The sequence below is a fragment of the Bufo gargarizans genome, chromosome 6 (assembly GCF_014858855.1).
Source record: "Bufo gargarizans isolate SCDJY-AF-19 chromosome 6, ASM1485885v1, whole genome shotgun sequence".
Lineage (NCBI taxonomy): Eukaryota > Metazoa > Chordata > Amphibia > Anura > Bufonidae > Bufo > Bufo gargarizans.
Genome location: NC_058085.1, coordinates 160,889,502 through 160,910,039, shown reverse-complemented (window position 1 = coordinate 160,910,039; position 20,538 = coordinate 160,889,502). Strand labels below are relative to the sequence as shown.

At 45.0% G+C, this 20,538-nt stretch overlaps 1 long non-coding RNA gene across 2 annotated transcripts in view; it reads left to right on the top strand.

Annotated features, from left to right (window-relative positions):
• Positions 1–1,077: 1,077 nt before the first annotated feature.
• Positions 1,078–20,538, top strand: part of LOC122942441 — a 64,730-nt gene continuing 45,269 nt past the window's right edge. Inside the window, exons 1-2 of one of the 2 annotated variants that reach the window (XR_006390553.1) lie at positions 1,078–1,154; positions 6,722–6,776. This is a non-coding gene — a long non-coding RNA (uncharacterized LOC122942441). The remainder of the gene's footprint in view (positions 1,155–6,721; positions 6,777–20,538) is intronic. The other variant, XR_006390552.1, reaches the window with a different exon arrangement.

Below are 20,538 nucleotides of genomic sequence, written 5' to 3'. Positions count from 1 at the left end.
ACTGGAGGCCATCGTCATTCAGCCGCAGCAGAGCCAATAATGTATAATGAAGGCACGGCAATTGGGAACTCATAGTTTTTAGTGAAAGCACCAAAAAGATTCAGATTCATCCAAAGCAGGACAAATTCAAATCTATCATCACTAATCAGAAGGCATTGTGATCTGTGACCAGCACCCATTCTCAGACTTATTTGGATACATTAAAGCATTAAAGGGAACCTGTCATGTTGAACATGGTTCCTGAGCATGTTATAGATCAGGAAGAGATGAGCAGATTAATGTGTAACTGCCATTTCACTACCAAAAATGAAATTCCTAACATATGTGATGCTGAAGGGAAGATATTCATGAAGCTGCATTTTTCAGCTAATTTTACCTTTCTTATGTCTGTATTCAGCCCTTAGCAACCATATTTCTCTGTGCCTCTATTTCAGCAACGTCCTAAGATGGCCTCTGCTGCTCTTCCTGTGATGATCTTTGCCCTTCCTTGAGGCCATCCTGTATTTCCCTCCTTTCCATAAGCCCTTGCTCTCCTCACATGAACTAGCGGGACCAATCAGAACGCAGATAACTTCCCACAGTACCCAGAGCAGTGTGTATCCTCACATACAGCTAACCAGAGACAAGACCTGCAATTACATTAAATCAGTAAGAATTTATTTTAACCTCTTAATAGCCAGCTGTCCCTTATTCTCTTCTAGAAATATAGGCTTTGTATTGTCAGAAAGCAGACATTCCAAGCTTTCAGACAATACCAGAATTACATAAATCTGTTCAGTACAGGGGAAGATATCAATGATAGAAATCGGGATGCTGTGAATGAAGCTGAAAGTAGAAGCAGATTTTACCCGTAATTATTCCCAACTCTATTTCTAGACCTGTCATTCTGGTCTTGTATGAAAGCATGCACTGTCAGCTTTTAAACAAGACCAGTTGCATATTTTTAGCTGCTACCATTGAGAAGATATCACCATCTAAAGCAGCCCTCCCCCCTCCACTTTTTGCCTCAGCCCAGCTCCAGGCTGTCAGGGCGGAGCTCCTCCTCCCAGAGCTCATCCGTCTCTTGTTATAATACTGACAAGACGGACTGCAACGCTATGAGATGAGAGCTGCTGAATAGGAAAGTTGCATGCATTTGTGGGAGTTATTAGCAGGTAAAACTGAAAATGATCAAATTTTAAATCACAAAAGCACTTATACAGCAGGGTGTACTATACCATTAGGGAATAAAAAATTAAACAGTTACACTTTAATATATAGTTTTATGGGAAAAGAATTTGTAAACTCTGTATTTTATATATTCCTGCACATTCTGGGCTTTAAAGTCAAGGAGGAGGTACCATCAGTGATTGACAGCCCTTACTCTATGACTGTGTACACAGAGATAGCTGTCAGTCACTGATAGGACCGCCTCCTTGGCTTTAAAGTCAAGAGTGAGCAGGAATTTAAAAGAAGGAAATACAAGTTATAATGAATCTTTGCCCACAAATCTATATAATGAGTCTTCTTAGCACCTCCTGTATAACATGCTGCCTGCAGATTGTTTTGGATTTTTATGGTGACAGGATCCCTTTAACCCCTTAGGGACCCATGACGTATCGGTACGGCATGTTTCCCGAATCCTTAAGGACCCATGACGTACCGGTACGTCATGGCTTTAATTCGCGATTCCGGCGCCGCGGGGGTTAATCGGAACGGGATGCCAGCTGAAATCATTCAGCCGGCATCCCATAACAACGCAGGGGGGGGGTCATTTGACCCCCCCGTATAGACGATCGCAGAAAACCGCAGGTCCATTCAGACCTGCGGTTTTCTGCGTTTCCGGTCCATTCGGGTGTACTGTGACCCGATGAACCGGAAAAAGACTGCGATCGGTGGCGTAATTTTACACCACCAATCGCAGTCCGAGGATTTGAGGAGGCGGTGCTGGCCCTGGTGCTGAACACTGCTGTCCAGGGTGCTGATTGGTGCAGGGGAGAGAGGCGCGAGATTCAAACTTCCTGCGCTCCTCTCTCCCCTCCTCTTCCTGTCCAGCACCCTGACCGTGCAGCATCGTCCAGCACCAGCTCCTGTGTCCCCCTAATCGGCATCCATCACCCTCCTGCACCCATCGCCACCCAGGTAGGTTAGGGTCAGTGAGGGAGAGGCACCATTAGGAAGGGAAAGAAGGGAAAAGTTAGTTAGGAAAAAAAAAAATAATAATAACTTTTACACAAAACTTTTTTGATCCATCTATCAGACCCCCCCCTGCCACTTGCCCCCCCCTACCAGCCCCCCACCACCACCAGCCCCCCCCATCCCCCCACCAGCCCTCCCCCAGCCCCCCCCCCTCACCACTAGCCCCCTTACCACCACTTTATTTTTTATTTTTCTGCGTTCGCTGACTGGTCGGCACTTTAGCGTCCGTCCACTGTTAGCGCATCGCCCGCCCCACCGCTGATCAGCGTTGTACCGCTGATCAGCAACTTTGAACTTTTTTTTTTTTTTTTTCCTAACACTTGCCCCTTTATTTTCCTTTTTTTAGTACGCGAACACCCGTTGCCCCCACACACACGCACATATAATAAAGGTTTCCACACACGCACACCTACACGCACACACACCCATGGCCCGCCGGGTGTTCTCGGCCGAGGAGGCATATGCCCAGATTGCCTCCGACTCTGAGAGCCCCAGTGAGGATGAGGATGACCCCACGTTCCTTTTATCATCCGCATCCTCCTCATCATCATCGGATGACGATGAGCCACCAAGGTGGCGGAGACGCCGCCAGGCGGAGCCAGGGGCCACACATGCTAGGGATCCTGTGGCCCACCCTAGTACGAGCCGCCCTGGGGTTCGTACTGGTTTCCCGGCCCACCAAATAAGTTCACCGGAGCCCCCTGCCGATGAATTTAGCTGGTGTCCCCCAGTGGACTTTGAGCCTGAGATTCCGGATTTCGCTGGCAATCGCTGGGGTTTACTGAAATAGACTTTTTAAGTTTTTTTTTCAGTAACCCACTGGTGAATTTGATGGTGGAGCAGACGAATCTGTACGCCCAGTTCGTCGATCAAAACCTAGGCTCATTTTTGGCTAGACCCGGTGGCTGGACGCCGGTCAGTGCAGCCGAAATGAGGACATTTTGGGGCCTCGTGCTGCATATGGGTCTAGTCCAAAAACCCAGTGTCAGGCAACACTGGAGTGGGGACGTCCTATACCAGACCCCACTGTACAGTATGGCCATGACACGTCCCCGGTTTGAGGCCATCCGGAAATGTCTGCATTATTCCGATAATGCAGCATGTCCACCCCGAGGTGATCCTGCCTATGACCGGCTGTATAAGATACGGCCGGTCATCGATCACTTTGGGGCCAAATTTGAACAGGCCTACGTACCTGGAAGGGAGGTCGCGGTTGATGAGTCTCTCGTTGCGTTCAAGGGGAGACTCAGTTTCTGCCAATACATTCCCACAAAGCGGGCGAGGTATGGCGTGAAGCTATACAAAATTTGTGAGAGTACCTCAGGGTACACTTACAAATTTCGTGTGTACGAGGGGCGAGATTCCCGTATTCAACCCCCAGAATGTCCCCCCACTCTGGGTGTTAGCGGGAAACTTGTGTGGGACCTTATGCACCCACTGCTGGATAAGGGTTACCACTTGTACGTGGATAACTTTTATACCAGCATTCCCTTGTTCAGGTCCCTTGCCGCCAGATCCACGTTCGCTTGTGGGACCGTGCGGAAAAATCAGCGCGGCCTCCCTGCCCACCCCCTCCAGGTACCTATCCCCAGGGGTGAGACCCGTGCACTTACCAGTGGAAACCTGTTGCTGGTCAGGTATAAGGACAAGAGGGATGTCCTTATGCTGTCCACAATCCACGGTAACAGCACCACCCCAGTCTCTGTGCGAGGTACCACGGCAACGGTCCTCAAGCCCGATTGTATCGTCGACTACAATCGGTATATGGGAGGAGTTGATCTCTCTGATCAAGTCCTCACGCCATATAATGCCATGCGCAAAACCCGGGCATGGTACAAAAAAGTTGCGGTCTACTTGGTGCAGGTTGCCATGTACAACTCTTTTGTACTATCCCGAAGCGCTGGCAGCACAGGGACATTCCTCCAATTCTATGAGGCAGTCCTCAAAGACCTGATCTTTTCGGACCGGGAAAGAGCAGGCCGGAGTACCTCGGGAACTGGAGGCGCCCGGATCGTCCCTGGCCAACACTTTCCAGGTGTGGTCCCCCATACTGGAAAGAAGGGACGAACCCAAAAAAGATGCAGAGTGTGTCACAAGAGGGGGATACGGAAGGACACCACCACTCAATGTGACACGTGCCCCGATCATCCGGGCCTCTGCGTTATCGATTGCTTCAGGGAGTATCACACTTCCATGGAGTACTAAATTTTTATAATCCCCAACAGTCCACTAGAGAACATAAAACACTATGGCTCTTAGACTTTGGAGACACAGAAACAATTTTTTTTCCCCAAAAAAATATTAGTTTTAGAGCAGGCATCCTCAAACTGCGGCCCTCCAGATGTTGTAAAACTATAACTCCCAGCATGCCCAGACAACCTACAGCCATCAGCAGGGCATGGTGGGAATTGTAGGTTTACAACATCTGGAGGGCCGCAGTTTTTAGGATGCCTGCTTAGTGTCTCCAAAGTCTGAGAGCCATACATATTGGGCATCGTCGCGTGCGTAAAAGTCGTCGCTATAAAAATAACATTTGACCAAACGCCTCGAATGAACGGTGTTAAAAATATAAAACAAAAACGGTGCCAAAACACCCATTTTTGGGCAAAATTTCAATTTGAATCCCTTTTGCCGGTAATAAAGCAAGGGTTAACAGCCAAACAAAACTCAATATTTATGGCCCTGATTCTGTAGTTTGCAGAAACACCCCATATGTGGTCGTAAATGGCTATATAGCCGCACGGCAGGGCATAGAACGAAGGGAACTCCATACGGTTTCTGGAAGGCAGATTTTGATGGACAGTTTTTTTTTGACACCATGTCCCATTAGAAGCCCCCCTGATGTAGCCTAGACTAGAAACTCCAAAAAAGTGACCCCATCTAAGAAACTACACCCCTCAAGGTATTCAAAAGTTACTTTACAAACTATGTTAACCCTTTAGGTGTTCCACAAAACTAAATAGCGAATGTAGAAACATTTTTAGAATTTAACTTTTTTTGTTACATTGCCTCAAAAAAGAGTAATATAGAGCAACCAAAAATCATATTTACCCCTAAAATAGTCCCAAAACAACAACCACCTTATCCCGTAGTTTCCTAGATGGGGTCACTTTTATGGAGTTTCTACTCTAGGGGTGCATCAGGGGGCTTGAAAGGGTACATGGTGTAAATAAAGCAGTCCAGCAAAATCTGCCTTCCAAAAACCATATGACGTTCCCCTCCTTCTATGTCCTGCCGTTTGGCCAAACAGTAGTTTACGACCACATATGGGGTGTTTCTGCAAACTACAGTATCAGGGCAACCCATTTTGAGTTTTGTTTGGCAGTTAACCCTTGTTTTACTCCTGGAAAAAATTGATTATATTGGAAAATTTTCCTAAAAATAGAAATTTCTAAATTGTTTCTCCATCTGCCATTAACTCTTGTGGAACACCTAAAGGGTTAACAAAGTTTGTAAACCCAGTTTTGAATACCTTGAGGGGTGTACTTTCTTAGATGGAGTCACTTTTTTGAAATTTCTATTCTAGGGGTGCAACAGGGGGCTTCAAATGGGACATGGTATAAACAAAACCAGTCCTGCAAAATCTGCCTTCCAAAACCCATATGGTGTTCCCCTCCTTCTATGTCCTGCCGTTTGGCCAAACAGTAGTTTACGACCACATATGGGGTGTTTCTGCAAACTACAGAATCAGGGCCACCCATTTTGAGTTTTGTTTGGCAGTTAACCCTTGTTTTACTCCTGGAAAAAATTGATTATATTGGAAAATTTTCCCAAAAATAGAAATTTCAAAATTGTTTCTCCATCTGCCATTAACTCTTGTGGAAGACCTAAAGGGTTAATAAAGTTTGAAAAAACAGTTTTGAATACCTTGAGGGGTGTAGTTTCTAGAATGGGGTCATTTTTGGGAGGTTTCTATTATCTAAGCCTCACAATATGACTGCAAACCTGAACTGGTCCATAAAAAGTGGGATTTTGAAGATTTCTGAAAAATTTCAAAATTTGCTTCTAAACTTCTAGCCTTGTAACATCCCCAAAAAATAAAATATCATTCCCAAAATGCTACACACATGAAGTAGACATATGGGGAATGTAAAGCCATCACAATTTTTGGGGGTATTACTATGTATTACAGAAGTAGAGAAACTGAAACTTTGAAATTTGCTAATTTTTCAAAAAATCTGGTAAAAATTTTATTTTTTTGTGCAAAAAAATTAACTTTTTTGACCCAATTTTAGCAGTGTCATGAAGTACAATATGTGACGAAAAAACAATCTCACAACGGCCTGGGTAAGTCAAAGCGTTTTAAAGTTATGAGCACTTAAAGGGACACTGGTCAGATTTGCAAAAAATGGCCAAGTCCTTAAGGTGAAATAGGGCTGAGTCCTTAAGGGGTTAAAGAAAACCTGTTACCACAAAATGCAATGTAATCTGCAGGAAGCATATAGAGCAGGACGAGCTGAGCAAATTGATATATGGTTTTGTGGGAAAAGATTCAGTATTGCATTTTATACAATTAAACAAAAATATTTTTTTATGCATTCAGAAGTCAGAAGAACTTAAAAAGAACACCATCAGAGATGACATGAAGGATTGATAAGGTAATGTGGGCAGTTTGAAGGCCAATATTCTGCTGCCTCATTTTTTTTGTATTGTCTGTAAACATGTGTCTTGTGAAATTCGAATAAGTTCAGATAATGTAGTTAGATGTCATATTATACCCATGACCAACATTGTTGTAATAGAGTAATCTTGCCAAGAAACCAATTACACTACATGACTTGTAACAGCAGCTCTTCCCCTTCAACGGCCTTAAGTGGAATAGTATATTGCAGACATACCTACTTGGCTGTAAAATGTTAGACACTTTCACTGTTTGTCGTCAACCAGAATTTAATTTGGAAGGTTGGCATAAAAGCTAATATTAAAGGGATATTCCCATCACAGACAATGGGGGCATATCCTATCGATATGCACTGTGGGGTTTCGCTCTGGTATATAGGGTAAGCGGACAGAGTACAGAGGCAAAATACAAGTTCTTAACTCAAACTTCAGTGTTTATTCACACTTGTGGCAGTTGCACAAAACAACACGTCACTTTGCAGTCTTTGGTGTGTGAATATCCTTACAGGTCCTTGTTTCATCCAAATGTGATGATTTTTATACTAGTGGAGCACAGTTTTGTCTGTTTGCATGTGACATTGCCACCTACCGCCCTATAAACCTTCTCTGAGATGTTACTAGAGGCTGGCCAAGACAGTACATCGAGACCAAACTCGCCCAGTTTGGGACACTGTTTCCAGAATTCTATGGGGTTAGGGAACACAGTATGTGCCAGAGAAATGCCAGACTACAGGTAGCACTGAACCTGGTTGTTCAGACACTACGCCTGCATTTGCTTATTTGCATCAGCCTGGCATCTGAAGAAACTGCTTCATCATGTTCAGAATACTGAACTGACTGCTGCAGCTTCTGCTTCTTGTGGTGACAGAGATGGTGGGAGTTGGAGGACTCAGAATGATGCAGAGAGGGGCCTCTTGGTCAGACACACAGGCATCTTCTCACTAAAAGTTGTGGCCACTTACACAGTGTATCCTGGTAATACAGCAATTTGGCCTCCCTTTTAGCAACAAGAAAACATTCCCCCATTTTGCTTTGATAGTGAAGGTTTAAAAGCATGGCTATCTAGTAATCAGATTAATCAGATTGCCTGATGCTAATGATATGCCTGTCAGTCCGCAAGCAAGCAAGTATTCAGCTTGCCATCGTGCCTGAGGTCCCAGTTCTTCTGACTCCGCCGCTTACTGCAGTGATTGGTCATCATAGCCAGTGTCATCATCACCCTCTAGCTCCTCCACCACCAACTCCTCCTCTTCCTTCTTCTTATCCATTTGTAACTCCTCCTCTACTTCCTCCTCCATGGGACTTTGTCTATGTTGGTCCCCAACAGCTACAGGGCAGCCAGCAAGATGCAGATGCTATTCTTCTTCCACTGTTCCTTGTTGCATGAGCATGAGCGTCTGATTTAATATAAATATCAGGCAGCTGTTCTTACTGACAAATCTGGTGGCATCTTTGAAGGGCCTGAGGACGTGACATGCATTTATGCTGAGCAGCCACTGCCTGACCTCGGAACAACACATGCTCCCTGCTGATGTGGTCTGATGCCTGACAAAATCATTCACTGCTTTATGCTGCTTGTACAGACGCTCCAGAATATGCATGGTGGAATTCCAATGAGTTGGGATCAGGTGGTACAATGGCAGACAGTTCTGCAAGTCCAGGAGGGAGTTCCTTGTCACATAAGAATGGCTGAAATTCAAGGACAGTCTCCTGGACATAATCAGCACCTTCTGCAAGCCATTGTAGCTTTTCAGAAGTATTGCACAAATAAATTTATCATGTGCAGGGAGCATGTGTTATTTCACCCAAATGCAGCTTGACCACTATGTTTCTGCTATTGAGCTGAGCACTTTGACATTATGGATTTGCTGGGAAGACAACCAGCGGAATGTTTGCTGCTTGATGCACTTTAGCAACTGATCGGCTCCCACAGGCTGATAAGCTCTAACACAGCATGGAAACGCTTTACTTTACACATATGATAGGGAGGCAGGGGAAGTGAAAGCAATGATCTGCTCTGTTTCTGTTGGGGACAGGAGGATGTCCGTGGAGGAGGTCAAATAAGCTCCTGGTGTGGGATCCAGACTGATACAAATATGGAGGTGTCAATAAGACCTGGCCTTGTTTCTGTGGTGCTGCGTCACCGCTGCTGTGAAAAAACATTGACCCAGTGGGCCATGAAAGACATGTATTGTCCCTGCCCGTAACTGCTGCTCCAGGTCTATGGTGGAGTGCACCTTGCTGTAGGGCAACGATTGCAAGGAGCATCTCACATTCCCCGCTACATGATAGAAGAAGGCAGGGATGGCTTTTTGGGAGAAATAATTGTGACTAGGTACCTTCCATTGAGGCTGAGCACACACCAACAGTTCCCTAAAGGCGACAAAATTTACTAAGGGGTACAGCAGCAACGGCACTGCCAGTAACTTGTCCAGGTGGGAGTTAAGCTTGTACATCATCGGATTGCTGTGTGTGTGGACTTGTTTTCTGGCCACACTTTACGTTATTGATGGTTGTCAGTGGAGGAGGAGTAGTCTTCACAGGAGAAGCTGTAGCTGATGATGATAAGGGCACTGCACTGCATGTGGATGCAGACTGATTATCGCAAAGGAGACCAGGAGAAGGAAAACACGCTTGTTCTATTTTCCCAAAAGATCTGATGATGCCGCCTCAGGTGCTGCTATAGAGCCGTGGTGACTATGTTTGTGTTTGAATGCCCATGGCTTATTTTCAGCCTGCAGATCTTGCACATAGCATATGTTTTGTCTGCCAGGATTATGGAGGAAAACTGCCAGATAGGAGATACTCAAACAGAATTAGTGGCAACCGAGCATGTCTTAGGTTTTGCATGTTTTGAGCCTGCCGCCACAGTATCAGTGGCACCACTAGTTACCGAGCTGACCACAGTAGAAGTAATTCTGGCCCTGGCAGTCTTTTTTGTGAGGTTTTGTCCATACATTGCCTATGCTCTTTATTGCCACCATGGACACATCCATCTTCCTCTAATGTTACCTTCTCGTTAGCACCCCGACCCAGGTCCTGTCCAACACACAATCATCATCATCACCACTTTTAGCAGACTGTGAAACGTCATTGTTGGCACCTTGGCTCCCCTTCCGATCCCCTCCTCTGTATTTGCCCCAAGGGATATTGTTGCTATGGCTACCACTGTCCCTACAACCACCACCACCATGGCTACAAGTGCCACTACCACTACAACCAAACAGCTATGCATGGGATCTAAAACCTCCCCCTAAACCTTCTCTCCATGGCAGTCTAAATGCTGACTTGTCTCACATAAGTCATCAACAGGGAGACTATCTTGAGTGTCTTCCATAGCGGATGGGGTTTTGTTGCCTCTTATTAGGAAAAAACAAGATGCCCCACTAGGATGGGGCAGTGATAAAAAATATTATGCAAATAAAAAAAGGCTTCTCTGGGGTTACAAGGAGGAACAGGAAGAATGTTGTGGCCCCTGGCTCCAAGGCACAATGTCATACTCAGAGGTGACCTCAACATCATCCTTCTGTGGCTGAGAGGAGCAGTAAGCCATCCAGTCCACAGTGTCATTCTCTTTGTCCTCAATAATAATCTGGCACCTATCGGAAGCCAGTGAAAACTATAGCCTGCTGCTATACCACTTCTGCTGGCCAGATAGCTGGTGCTGCTACTGCTGTTTACACGACAACAGCCACCTACATTCTAACTCTCGGGTGACAAAGCATGGGTATTTTGTTTTCCACTCTTCCATTTACCCGACATTTTTTTTTAATGAGGCCTATGGATGAAAAGTCACACATTTTGTACACTGATTATTAAACGTTTTTTTCTGTAATTTAAAGACAGTTGGGTAATTAAACGTCCCTCCCCTTCTACAAACACACTGCACACTGGTTTGACTATTTACAATGCTAATTAAATGCATTGAATGAAACTGCTATGCTAATGTAGTTATTACAGTGCAACATGTCGAATAAAACTGCACAGTATCTTGACCTCTTCCTAGGCCAACGCACAGGCACTATACAATGTTTGGCTCTTTGCTTTTCATGCTGTGAGGCCAATGAGTGCTTTGCTGAGGCCTCTCCAAACAAATGTCTGGAGGGGGTGCCAGGTGTCGGACCCCCCATTGATCAGATATTGATGAACTATCCTGTATTCTACTCCAGGAAATTTTTGAACAGTGCCTATACAGATACAAAAAACATAAATTATAGATATAGCTTTGATGATATTAAGTGTGAAGAGGAGACACTGGATTAATTATCTCCCAGATATTGGGACATATGATACAAGTGAATAAAGGTTCTACATCTTATTGGTTATTTCGGATCCTTTGACCAATGATGTAAATGAAGTAGTAGTTCAGGGTTTTGGGAATGAGAGGGGAATAGTTCATTATACTGTCTAGCTGATCCCATGTGATTGCACATAACTATTTAGTATCACTTTTGTCTCGAGTTGTTGCAAAAAGTCAAATGTATTTAATTAAAGTTCCACTGCGCACAATGAAATGAATAATGGGGCGAAGTTTTTATTAGGTGATTTTCTTTTTATCTATAAAATGGTTTTAAAACTATTACATTGCATGCACTTAAAGGGAATGTTTCATCAGAAAAGGGAAGAATAACAAGTGACTCTTTGTACTGTAAGGAATAATGTTTCTCCTTGTGGAGTCCACCAAGTTGGCATAAAGAGTCTTGAAAGCTAGGCGATGCTCCCTGGGAAAAAGGGAATGTAAATACAGTAACAAACTCTAATCCAGGAACCCTTTAACACGTTAAGGACACAGACACTTTTCACTTTAACCCTTTCAAGCCTGTAGTTGTTTTTTGCGTTTTCGTTTTGTGCTCCCTGCCCTTCCCAGAGCCATAACTTTTTTATTTGTCTGTTCACATAGCCATATGAGGGCTTGTTTTTGCGGGTCAAGTTGTACTTTCCAACGCCACCATTTAATATTGCATATGATGTAGTGGGAAGCGGGGAAAAAATTCCAAATAGGGTGAAATTGCAACAAAAAAAAGCTATTCCACCACAGTTTTAAGGGTTTTCTATTTACGACGTTAGATGTGCGCTAAAACTGACCAGTTACTGTTATTCTACAGGTCAGTATGAATCCAGCAACACCTTTATATGTATAGTTTTTCTTCTGTTTTGATAGTGATAAAAAACTTTAAAATTGGGAAAAAAATCTGTTTTATTTGTCGCCATATTTTGACCCCTATAACTTTATTGTAATTATGTGTATGGAGCTGTATGGGGGCTCATTTATTGCGGGGCGATCTGAACTTTTCATTAATACCATTCTGGGTTGTGTATGACGTTTTGATCACTTTTAATCTAATTTTTTTTAGAAAATGAAGCGACCAAATATGGCGAATCGGCCATTTGGGCACTTTTTTTCTGTTATGCTGTTTGCCGTATAGGGAATATATTTTAATATTTTTATACTATGGGTGTTTTCGTACATCGCAACATAGGGAACTATAGTTTCCATAGGGAATTATAACAATCAATCATCTGATTGCTATTATCATAGATTCCAATGCACTTGCATTGGAATCTATTATGATTTTACTAGTTTCCTATGGAGCCCTATTACAGGCAAGGGCTCCATAGCAATTACTATGCAGCAGCCTCCTGTGATTCACAAAGACAGGGGCTGCTGCCTACACGCTCCGTCTTCTCCGATCACCACACGAGGGAGCTGGAGCACCACCGAAAGTGCTCACTTTCGGTTTCAGTGTGCTCATGCCATGGTCAGGATTGATCACGGCATCTGAGGTGTTAAATGTCCGCGATCGGCATTACTGCCGGTTGCGGACATGAGTCGTGGGTGTCTGCTAAAAGAAGCAGGCGGCCACCCGCGCTATGGCCATATTTAAACACCCGCCCAGCGCCGTACATGTACAGCGCTGGGTGTGAAGGGATTAAGGACCAGGCCTTTTTTTGGAAATTTGTGTCACTTTGTGGTAATAACTTTGGAACACTTTTAACGCGCCAAGTACCGGCTAAATAGGACAAGCATTCTTGTCTTGTTTCAGCAAGCAGTTAAACAGGCCTTAGAACATGATTTGGGAATATAAGTCAAAACCAGAATCTTTCCCATAATAAAAAGACAGAGCCCTTCGTCAGTGAAGAACAGCATAGTGGTTAATTGGGTAAGAGACCTTGGCAATGTGTCTGCGGGAGTAATATCTCTCCTTGTAGAGGAGTAGGGAGTCTTATAGGAGAGGCAAAGCTCCCCGGAAAAAAGAGAATATAAATAAGTTGTAGCCAGAAGGGCAATAGCTGTCTCTCGAGTGCCATCTATTGGATAGCTACCCTATAAACCAAAGTCTAGCCCTTTACACAGGTCTTCAAACATAACTTTGAAATATAGGTAAAACCAGAATCTTTTTCATAAGAAAATTATACCCATCTACCGACAGCTATTTCAGGTTTTCTGCCCATCATCAGCGCAGAACATGGTAATGCTGGGCTGGTTCAGAAGCCTTTGATGTTGGTCTTGGGAACCAGCATGTTGGCGTAGGGAGTCTCATAGGCTTGGCAAAGCTCCCTATGTAAAAGGAAATGTAAATAAGCTGTTATCTAGGAGGACAGAAACTGATACTCTAGTACCACCCATTGGATATCTACCCTATAAGTCAATGTTTGGCTCTTTAAACAGGCCTTGAAGCATGACTTGGTAATATGAGCTAAAACCAGAATCTTTTCCAGGGGAAAAAGACACCTTTCTGCTGACAGCTGTTTTGGGAGTTTTGGTCAATGTCAGTGCATAGCAGAAAAATGGTTGACTGGTTGAAAAGCAGCTGATGTTGATCTCAGGAAGAAGGTCTCTTCTTGGGGCATAGGAAGTCCTATGAGCCAGGCAATGCTCCCGAAGAAAAATGGAATGTCAATAAACTCTTATGCAGGACAAAGACTGTCTATCTAGTGCCACCTGCAGAATAGCAACCCTATAAGTCAATGTCTGGCCCTTTAAACAGGCCTTGGAGCATGATTTGGAAATGTAACCCAAAATCAGAAACCCTTTCATAAGAAAAATACACTCCTCTGCAGATGGCTGTGTTTTTTTAAAAGTTGAGAATAGCTCTATTAACAATTAGTTATCAGGTTGCAAACATACACCTACACGTATACCTTGTAATACAAGAGTAAAATGCTATATATTACCTACTGCATGACCCCAATATTCTAATAAAGCTTCAGGTATCAGTGATCAAATCAAACAGGCAATGCTTCCTGGGAAAAGGCTATGCGAATAAGCTCCTATGCAGGAGAACAATTGGCTCTCTGGTGTCACCTATTTTATGGCACTATAGTTGGTCTATGGATATGCAGTTTTCTATAGAGAAAATAAGAGCACTTGCTGTATTAGAAGGGTTGTCCAGGGTCAGAACCCCCCCCCCCCCTCCCCATTTAAGATAAAAAGAATCTGAGCTATAGTTCCAAACACAACCTATGGACAAGGTTGTAACTGTTTCTAGAAAAAATAAGCATTTTTTCAAATAATGGACAGCCCCTTTAACCCCTTTTAGTTACATTAAAACGGAAAAAAACCTCCTGGAAATGTCAGTTTTTAATTGTAGAATTTGAATTTATGCCCTAAAGGGGTTGTGCAAGAAAAGGGGAAGGATTGGCAACCCCTCCCCCCCACTTGGCCGGACCTGTAAAGCTAAGCTTACTTACCTGCTTCCCGGCGCTGGCTCCCCTGCTCCTTCTCTTCCAGGTCTGCAGTGCTCCCTTGATGTAAACATCCGATTTGACATTGCCGCAGCCAATCACTGGCCGCAGTGGTGACTTGCTCCCTTTACATCCTCTTACGACAAATGGTCACATGATGTAAGGTGATCCGTCCCTGCCGCGGCCAGTAATTGACAAACCGGATGTTTATAGCGAGGGAGCATTGCAAGCCTGGAAGAGAAGGAGCAGGGATCCAACGCGGGAAGCAGGTAAATAAGTTTCGCTTTACAGGTCCGCCCAAGTGCGGGGATTTATTAAACCCCTCCCCCATTCTTGCACAACCCCTTTAAATAAATATAGTTGGTGCACAAGTCAGATACCTTAAAGTGGTTGTGTCACTTCAGCAAGTGGCATTTATCATGTTAATACAAGCCATTTACTAATGTATTGTTATTATCCATTTTGCTTCCTTTGCTGGCTGGATATATTTTTCCATCACATTATACGCAGTTTGTTTCCATGGTTACGACCACCCTGCAATCCATCACCGGGGACCGTGCTTGCACACTATAGGAAAAAGTGCTGGCTTCTCTGGTGCTCAGGACAATGGGAGCCCACATAGGCTGGTGCTTTTTATCTATAGTGTGCAAGCATAGCCACTGCTGCTGGATTGCAGGGTGGTCGTAAACATGGAAATGAGCAGTGTAAAATGTAATGGAAATATAAATCCATCCAGCAAAGGAAGCAATATGGACAATCACAATACATTAGTATTAACTTTTTCTACATAATAAAGGGTATTTGCTGAAGTGACACAACCCTTTAAGTGTATTTTAACCACTTAGTGATGTAAATAATTTTAGTCTTAAAGGGGTAGTCCAGCCTTAAAATGGTTTTTAATGAGTGAATTACTTTAAGTTTGTAATAAAGGTTCAGAAGGGTGTTACCAGTTGAGAGTGTGTCCCTGCACAGTCTGACGCTGACAGTATTGATTGGATAGTGTCAAACTGTGCAGAGACACACCTCTAACTAATACCCATCTAGACCTTCATTGCAAACTCAAAGTAATTCACTCATAACTTCTAGTCATAAAAACAATACTCCAGAATTGTTATTACCTGGGGAATGCAATGTCACGGCTGAGGATGGGGAAAACCCTCAGCCGTGCGATGCCAGAAGATGTAACCCCTGCTCAGCCAGGATGAGAGAATTAGGGAGCAGGTCACCTCCTAACGCATCCCTAATCCGTCCCTAACTCCTAGCTGCATGGGCCGACCTTGAAGGTAGGAGGGCCCATGCTCAGGAACCTCGGATCCCTACTCACCCTCCGACCGGTCCCTGAACTAGGAGTAAAGGGTAAGACGACCTGTTCCTTCTGGACATGAAGGAACAGGAGTCTCACTGGCCAAGCTGCAGGAAAAAGGGGAACAGAAACAGGCCTATGGATATGGCAGGTGCTGCACTAGTTCCAGCCACCTGCCACAGCCTTGCTAACTGGATTCGTGTGCAGGCAAGCTGAAGTCCACAACAATACAATTAGAACTCAGCACACACACAGGAACCCAGATCCATAGCTGCACAGAATAAAAAAGGAAAACATAAACTGAACATCACACAAACTTAAACTTATGATCACAAGGGTGGCCCCCACTGGCAGGTGATATAACACAGGAGGCTACTCCAGCTAGCCATGGCTGAAGTACCCCTCAGACTGGAGATTAACACTGAGGCTTTATAGGCCCAAATAGTCACACCCACACAGCGCACCAAGTGTTCACACACACAGAAGGGAATTAACCCTTCCAACACCAGGAAGTGTAGTGAGACCACATAAAGGGAAATACACACAAATACTCACTGCAGCTGTTACCGTTGACAACGACATGTGTGGCAAACGTGTCCTGGGAGCCGGCCAAAAGGCAGAGACACTGCCACCACATGTACTAACACCAAACGTTGCCATGGTCAGCCACAGATGAAAGGATAATGTCAGAGTGCACACCAAACATAAAACAGAGTGCACACCAGACATTCAGAGTGCATACATACACCCACACAAACCAATGGCAACCGCACACATACCTGTTGTCCGCGGCAACTGCACTTGAGGCAGACAGCAAAGTGCCCCCAGCTGCGGTTGACACAACAAACCAAATCGCGGGCAACTGTATGCGGCTCCCAAGGAGTCACGGCCATAAACATGGTCGTGACATGCAAGTAGTTACTCTAAGAATTTGTGCAGAGGAAACGCACTACATGACATACCAAATAATAATAAATATGATGATATAATAAAACTTTATGACGTCTTATAGAAATGAGGTGTCCTAGCAAGAATGAGTCTCATTTATTACACAGGTAGGTGCCTGGTGCATATGAATGAATGTAATATGTGTAACACACATTATAGCTTTATAAAAAAGGAACAGTATGTGCAACGTGTTCACAGGAATAAACTTGTGACATGAAAAGTGAAAAAAAAGTTGTGATACTGGTTCCTGTGCATTGCACTGTACTTACCAAAATGGTTCTTTTTCGAGAGTCATTTGCCATTCTGGTATTTATTAAGCAGTTGGTGGGTTTCTTCCTGTGTTGTAATTAAAGTTGAACAATTCTTATGAATTCATCAATTTTCTGTTTATAAAAAACATGCTTTTCATATTCCATAATTACAAGTGAGGAAGCCTAATCCATTTCAACTGCTTCGATGATGCTGGAAATGATGACAAGAATTATGGTGCAAATTAAGCATCACAGTTACTAGTGGAAAGAGGTGCTAAAAATTTAATCTCATTAACAGCAGGATGTTAGGCCAGACACTCCCGGAATGCAGTTGTGACATGACAGAGGTGTAGTGATGGACGAATATCGTCCAGGACGTTTCGAGAACGCGCGTTTGCAATTAAATGTTTGAGAACCGCACGTTCGCGGCAGGCCCCATTCACTTTAATGGCAGGCGAGTCTGAAAAATCTTCAGGTCATATTTGCAGCCACCAAATACTTACTAGACGTGCACAAATAGTCCCACAACATGGACAGTGACATACCAGAGGGGGGTCAATGGCAAAAATTCTCAAAGGGAAACTGTCAAAAATGTGCCCTGCTGGAGCCTAGAAGTTTTTTATTTTAGGCCATGGGAGTACAGGCCCCAAAAATTAGGCATTCACCTGACAGAAAAGAACAAGTGATTATGTGGCTGGTGGTATATTAGACAGTCAGTGGATAACAATTTTACTGTAGGCCAGTACAGTTCCCAAAAATTAGGCATTCACCTGACAGAAAAGAACAAGTGATTATGTGGCTGGAGGTACATTAGGCGGTCACTGAATACAATTTTACTGTCACCTGACAGAAAAGGCCTTTTATGCCACTGTATATGCATAAGACAAGGACCATTCTTTGTTCTGGGTGATGGCGGATATGTGTGGGCTGGCATGAGGAAATTCAATTACACGTTGTCACAGGTGTTGAATTCCTCCGAGATCCATGCCTCATTCATTTTTAGAAATGTGAGGTAGTCCACACTGTTGTGAGCTAGGCGAGTGCGCTTATTGGTCACAATAACCCCTGCTGCGCTTAAAGTCCTTTCAGACAGGACACTCAACGAGTGGAAGCCAAGAGTTCCATGGAAAATTGTGCCAGCTCTGGCCACAGGTAAAGCCTGCACATCCAGCAGTCCAGGAGTTCCTCTCTTCTCAAAGCGTCTACATCAGCCATTAACCGGATGTAGCCGGACACCTGTCGGTCTAGGTGTTCCATGAGGTTGGATCCAGAGGGAGGCTGTCGATTGGTTTTTTTGCAAGAATGATCTCATATCCGAAGTGACCAACATATCTTCAAACCGCCCGCTTCTTGCAGGCACGGTAGGATTGGTACCCGCACCTGTTTCGCTGTGGGTGGAAATTCCTCTGCCAGCAACAGCACAATGCAGCATCTCTCGCAGCAAGGTCTGGAAGTGCTGCATTCTGACAGACCTCTGTGATGCTGGTAACACGTCTGCCATTTTGTATTTGTACCAGGGGTCTAAGTACGTTGCCACCCAGTACTGGTCCTTGCCCTTTACGCTTTTTATATGGGGGTCCCGCTTTAAACACTGGAGCATTAAGGCCCGTATTTGCACTAAATTGGAAGCGGTGGAACTCCCTTGCTCCTGCTCATCGCCCAGGAGAATGTCATCCTCGGTCTCCTCCCCCCAAAGTCCCCCCCAAAGCCTGCTCTTCTTGCTCCTCCTCCTACCTCGGGGTATTTGGCAACGAATTGCTGCACGACTAAGTTCAGGACGTGTGCCATACATGGCACGCGTTTCATTTTGCCCTGTTTCAACGGGCTCAGCAGATTGGCACAGTTGTCGCACACCACTTTACCAACTGTCAATTGAGCGGGGTTAGCCACTGATCAGCCTGTGACCGCAGAGCTGAAAACAGTGCAGGACCGGTGTGGCTCTTGGCTTCTAGGCACAACAGCTGCAGCACAGCAGCACCTGGCACGTTGAATAGGTTCTGGGGAGCTTGGAAGGTGCAGCGGAAGAGGAGGAGTCAGCCGAGGAGGAGACGGAGGATTGAGGAGGAGAAGAAGAGGCAGGCCTGCATGCAATCTGTGGTGGTAACACCAAAAGTCAGAAGGTTCACTCAGTGGGCAGTAAAAGTTATGTACCTTCCCAGCCCGTGTTTGCTAGACCACGTGTCTGTGATCAGATGTATCTTGGCACCGACACTGTGTGCCAGAAATATATTCACTTGCCGCTGAACGTGGCCATATAGCTCTGGGATTCCCTTCTGGGAGAAATATTTCCTTCTGGGGATTTTCTATTGCGGTGTGCCAATTTCCACAAATTTTCGAAAGGCTTTCGAGTCCACCAGTTTATATGGCAGTAGTTGGCAGGCTAGCAGTTCCAACAAGCCAGCTGTCAGCCATTGGGCAAGAGCGTTATCCAGCGTCATCAACTTTTTATGCTCCAAAATTTGGGCCACGGAAGCCTGCCTTCTGCCAGATGAACGTGACGAATGCACGGTGGAAGGTGGAGTGGAGGACAGATGGGAGGAGAAGGAGAAAAAGCAGAATAAAGAGCGCCAGGAGTGTGGCTTTGTGGGTTCTGACGGCGTTGCTCCCACTGGGGTCGGTGATGGGAGGCCAGGTGCCTTCTTAAGGCGGTCGTCCCTAGGTGAGTGTTGGGCTTACCGCGACTTATGCTTTGACAGCACAGGCTGCAGATGGCAACACTATTGTCAGCAGCTGACACGTTAAAAAAGCCCACACTGTGGAGCCATGTGCCGGCGTCCTGGGAGCTTGCATGGTGGATGGCTCGCTCCAGATACATTTGCAGTCTGCTTTTTGCCTCCTGTGCACTGCTTCTCCTCCCTATCTGCTGCTCCTTCTCTCCCTCTGAGCTCACCTCCTCTTCCTCTCTTGTGGGCACCCATGTGATGTCCATTGACATGTCATCATCGTCACCTTCACCACCACTGAAATTAGAGATCTTGGAGTAGGCAGCAACTGCGGGGACCACCCTCCTTGGGCTGATCTGGGTACTGTCGTCAAACCGCTGGGCTACTTCCTCTTCCTCATCCGATGCCAAGAATATCTGCGCATCAGTAAGGTCTGAAAATAATTCCACTGACTCGAGTGGTGGTGGTGGTGTCTTTGGGGGTGCACACAGCAGAGAGTGAGGATGGTGCAAATACAAAGGATGCAGAAGTGGAAGCTGAGTGAGCCACTCAACCAAATCTGGTGCGTCCTTTGACATAATTGCACACACCCTCTTGAACTTCCCACTTAGGCTCCGGCCTGGTGCACCTGCCCGACCCCTACCACCCCTGCGGAACGGCCTGCCTCTTTCTTTGCCTGTCAATTTCAAAATTACCCTAAACCCTAGAAAATCAGTATTTGTGGAAGCAGGTATATCGCAGGCTTCAATCAATATTTGGTGGAAGCAGGTATATCAAACCCTTTAATCAGTATTTTGTGGAAGCAGGTGTATCGCAGGCCTCAATCAATATTTGGTGGAAGCAGGTATATCAATCCCCTTAATCAATATTTTGTGAAAGCAGGTATATC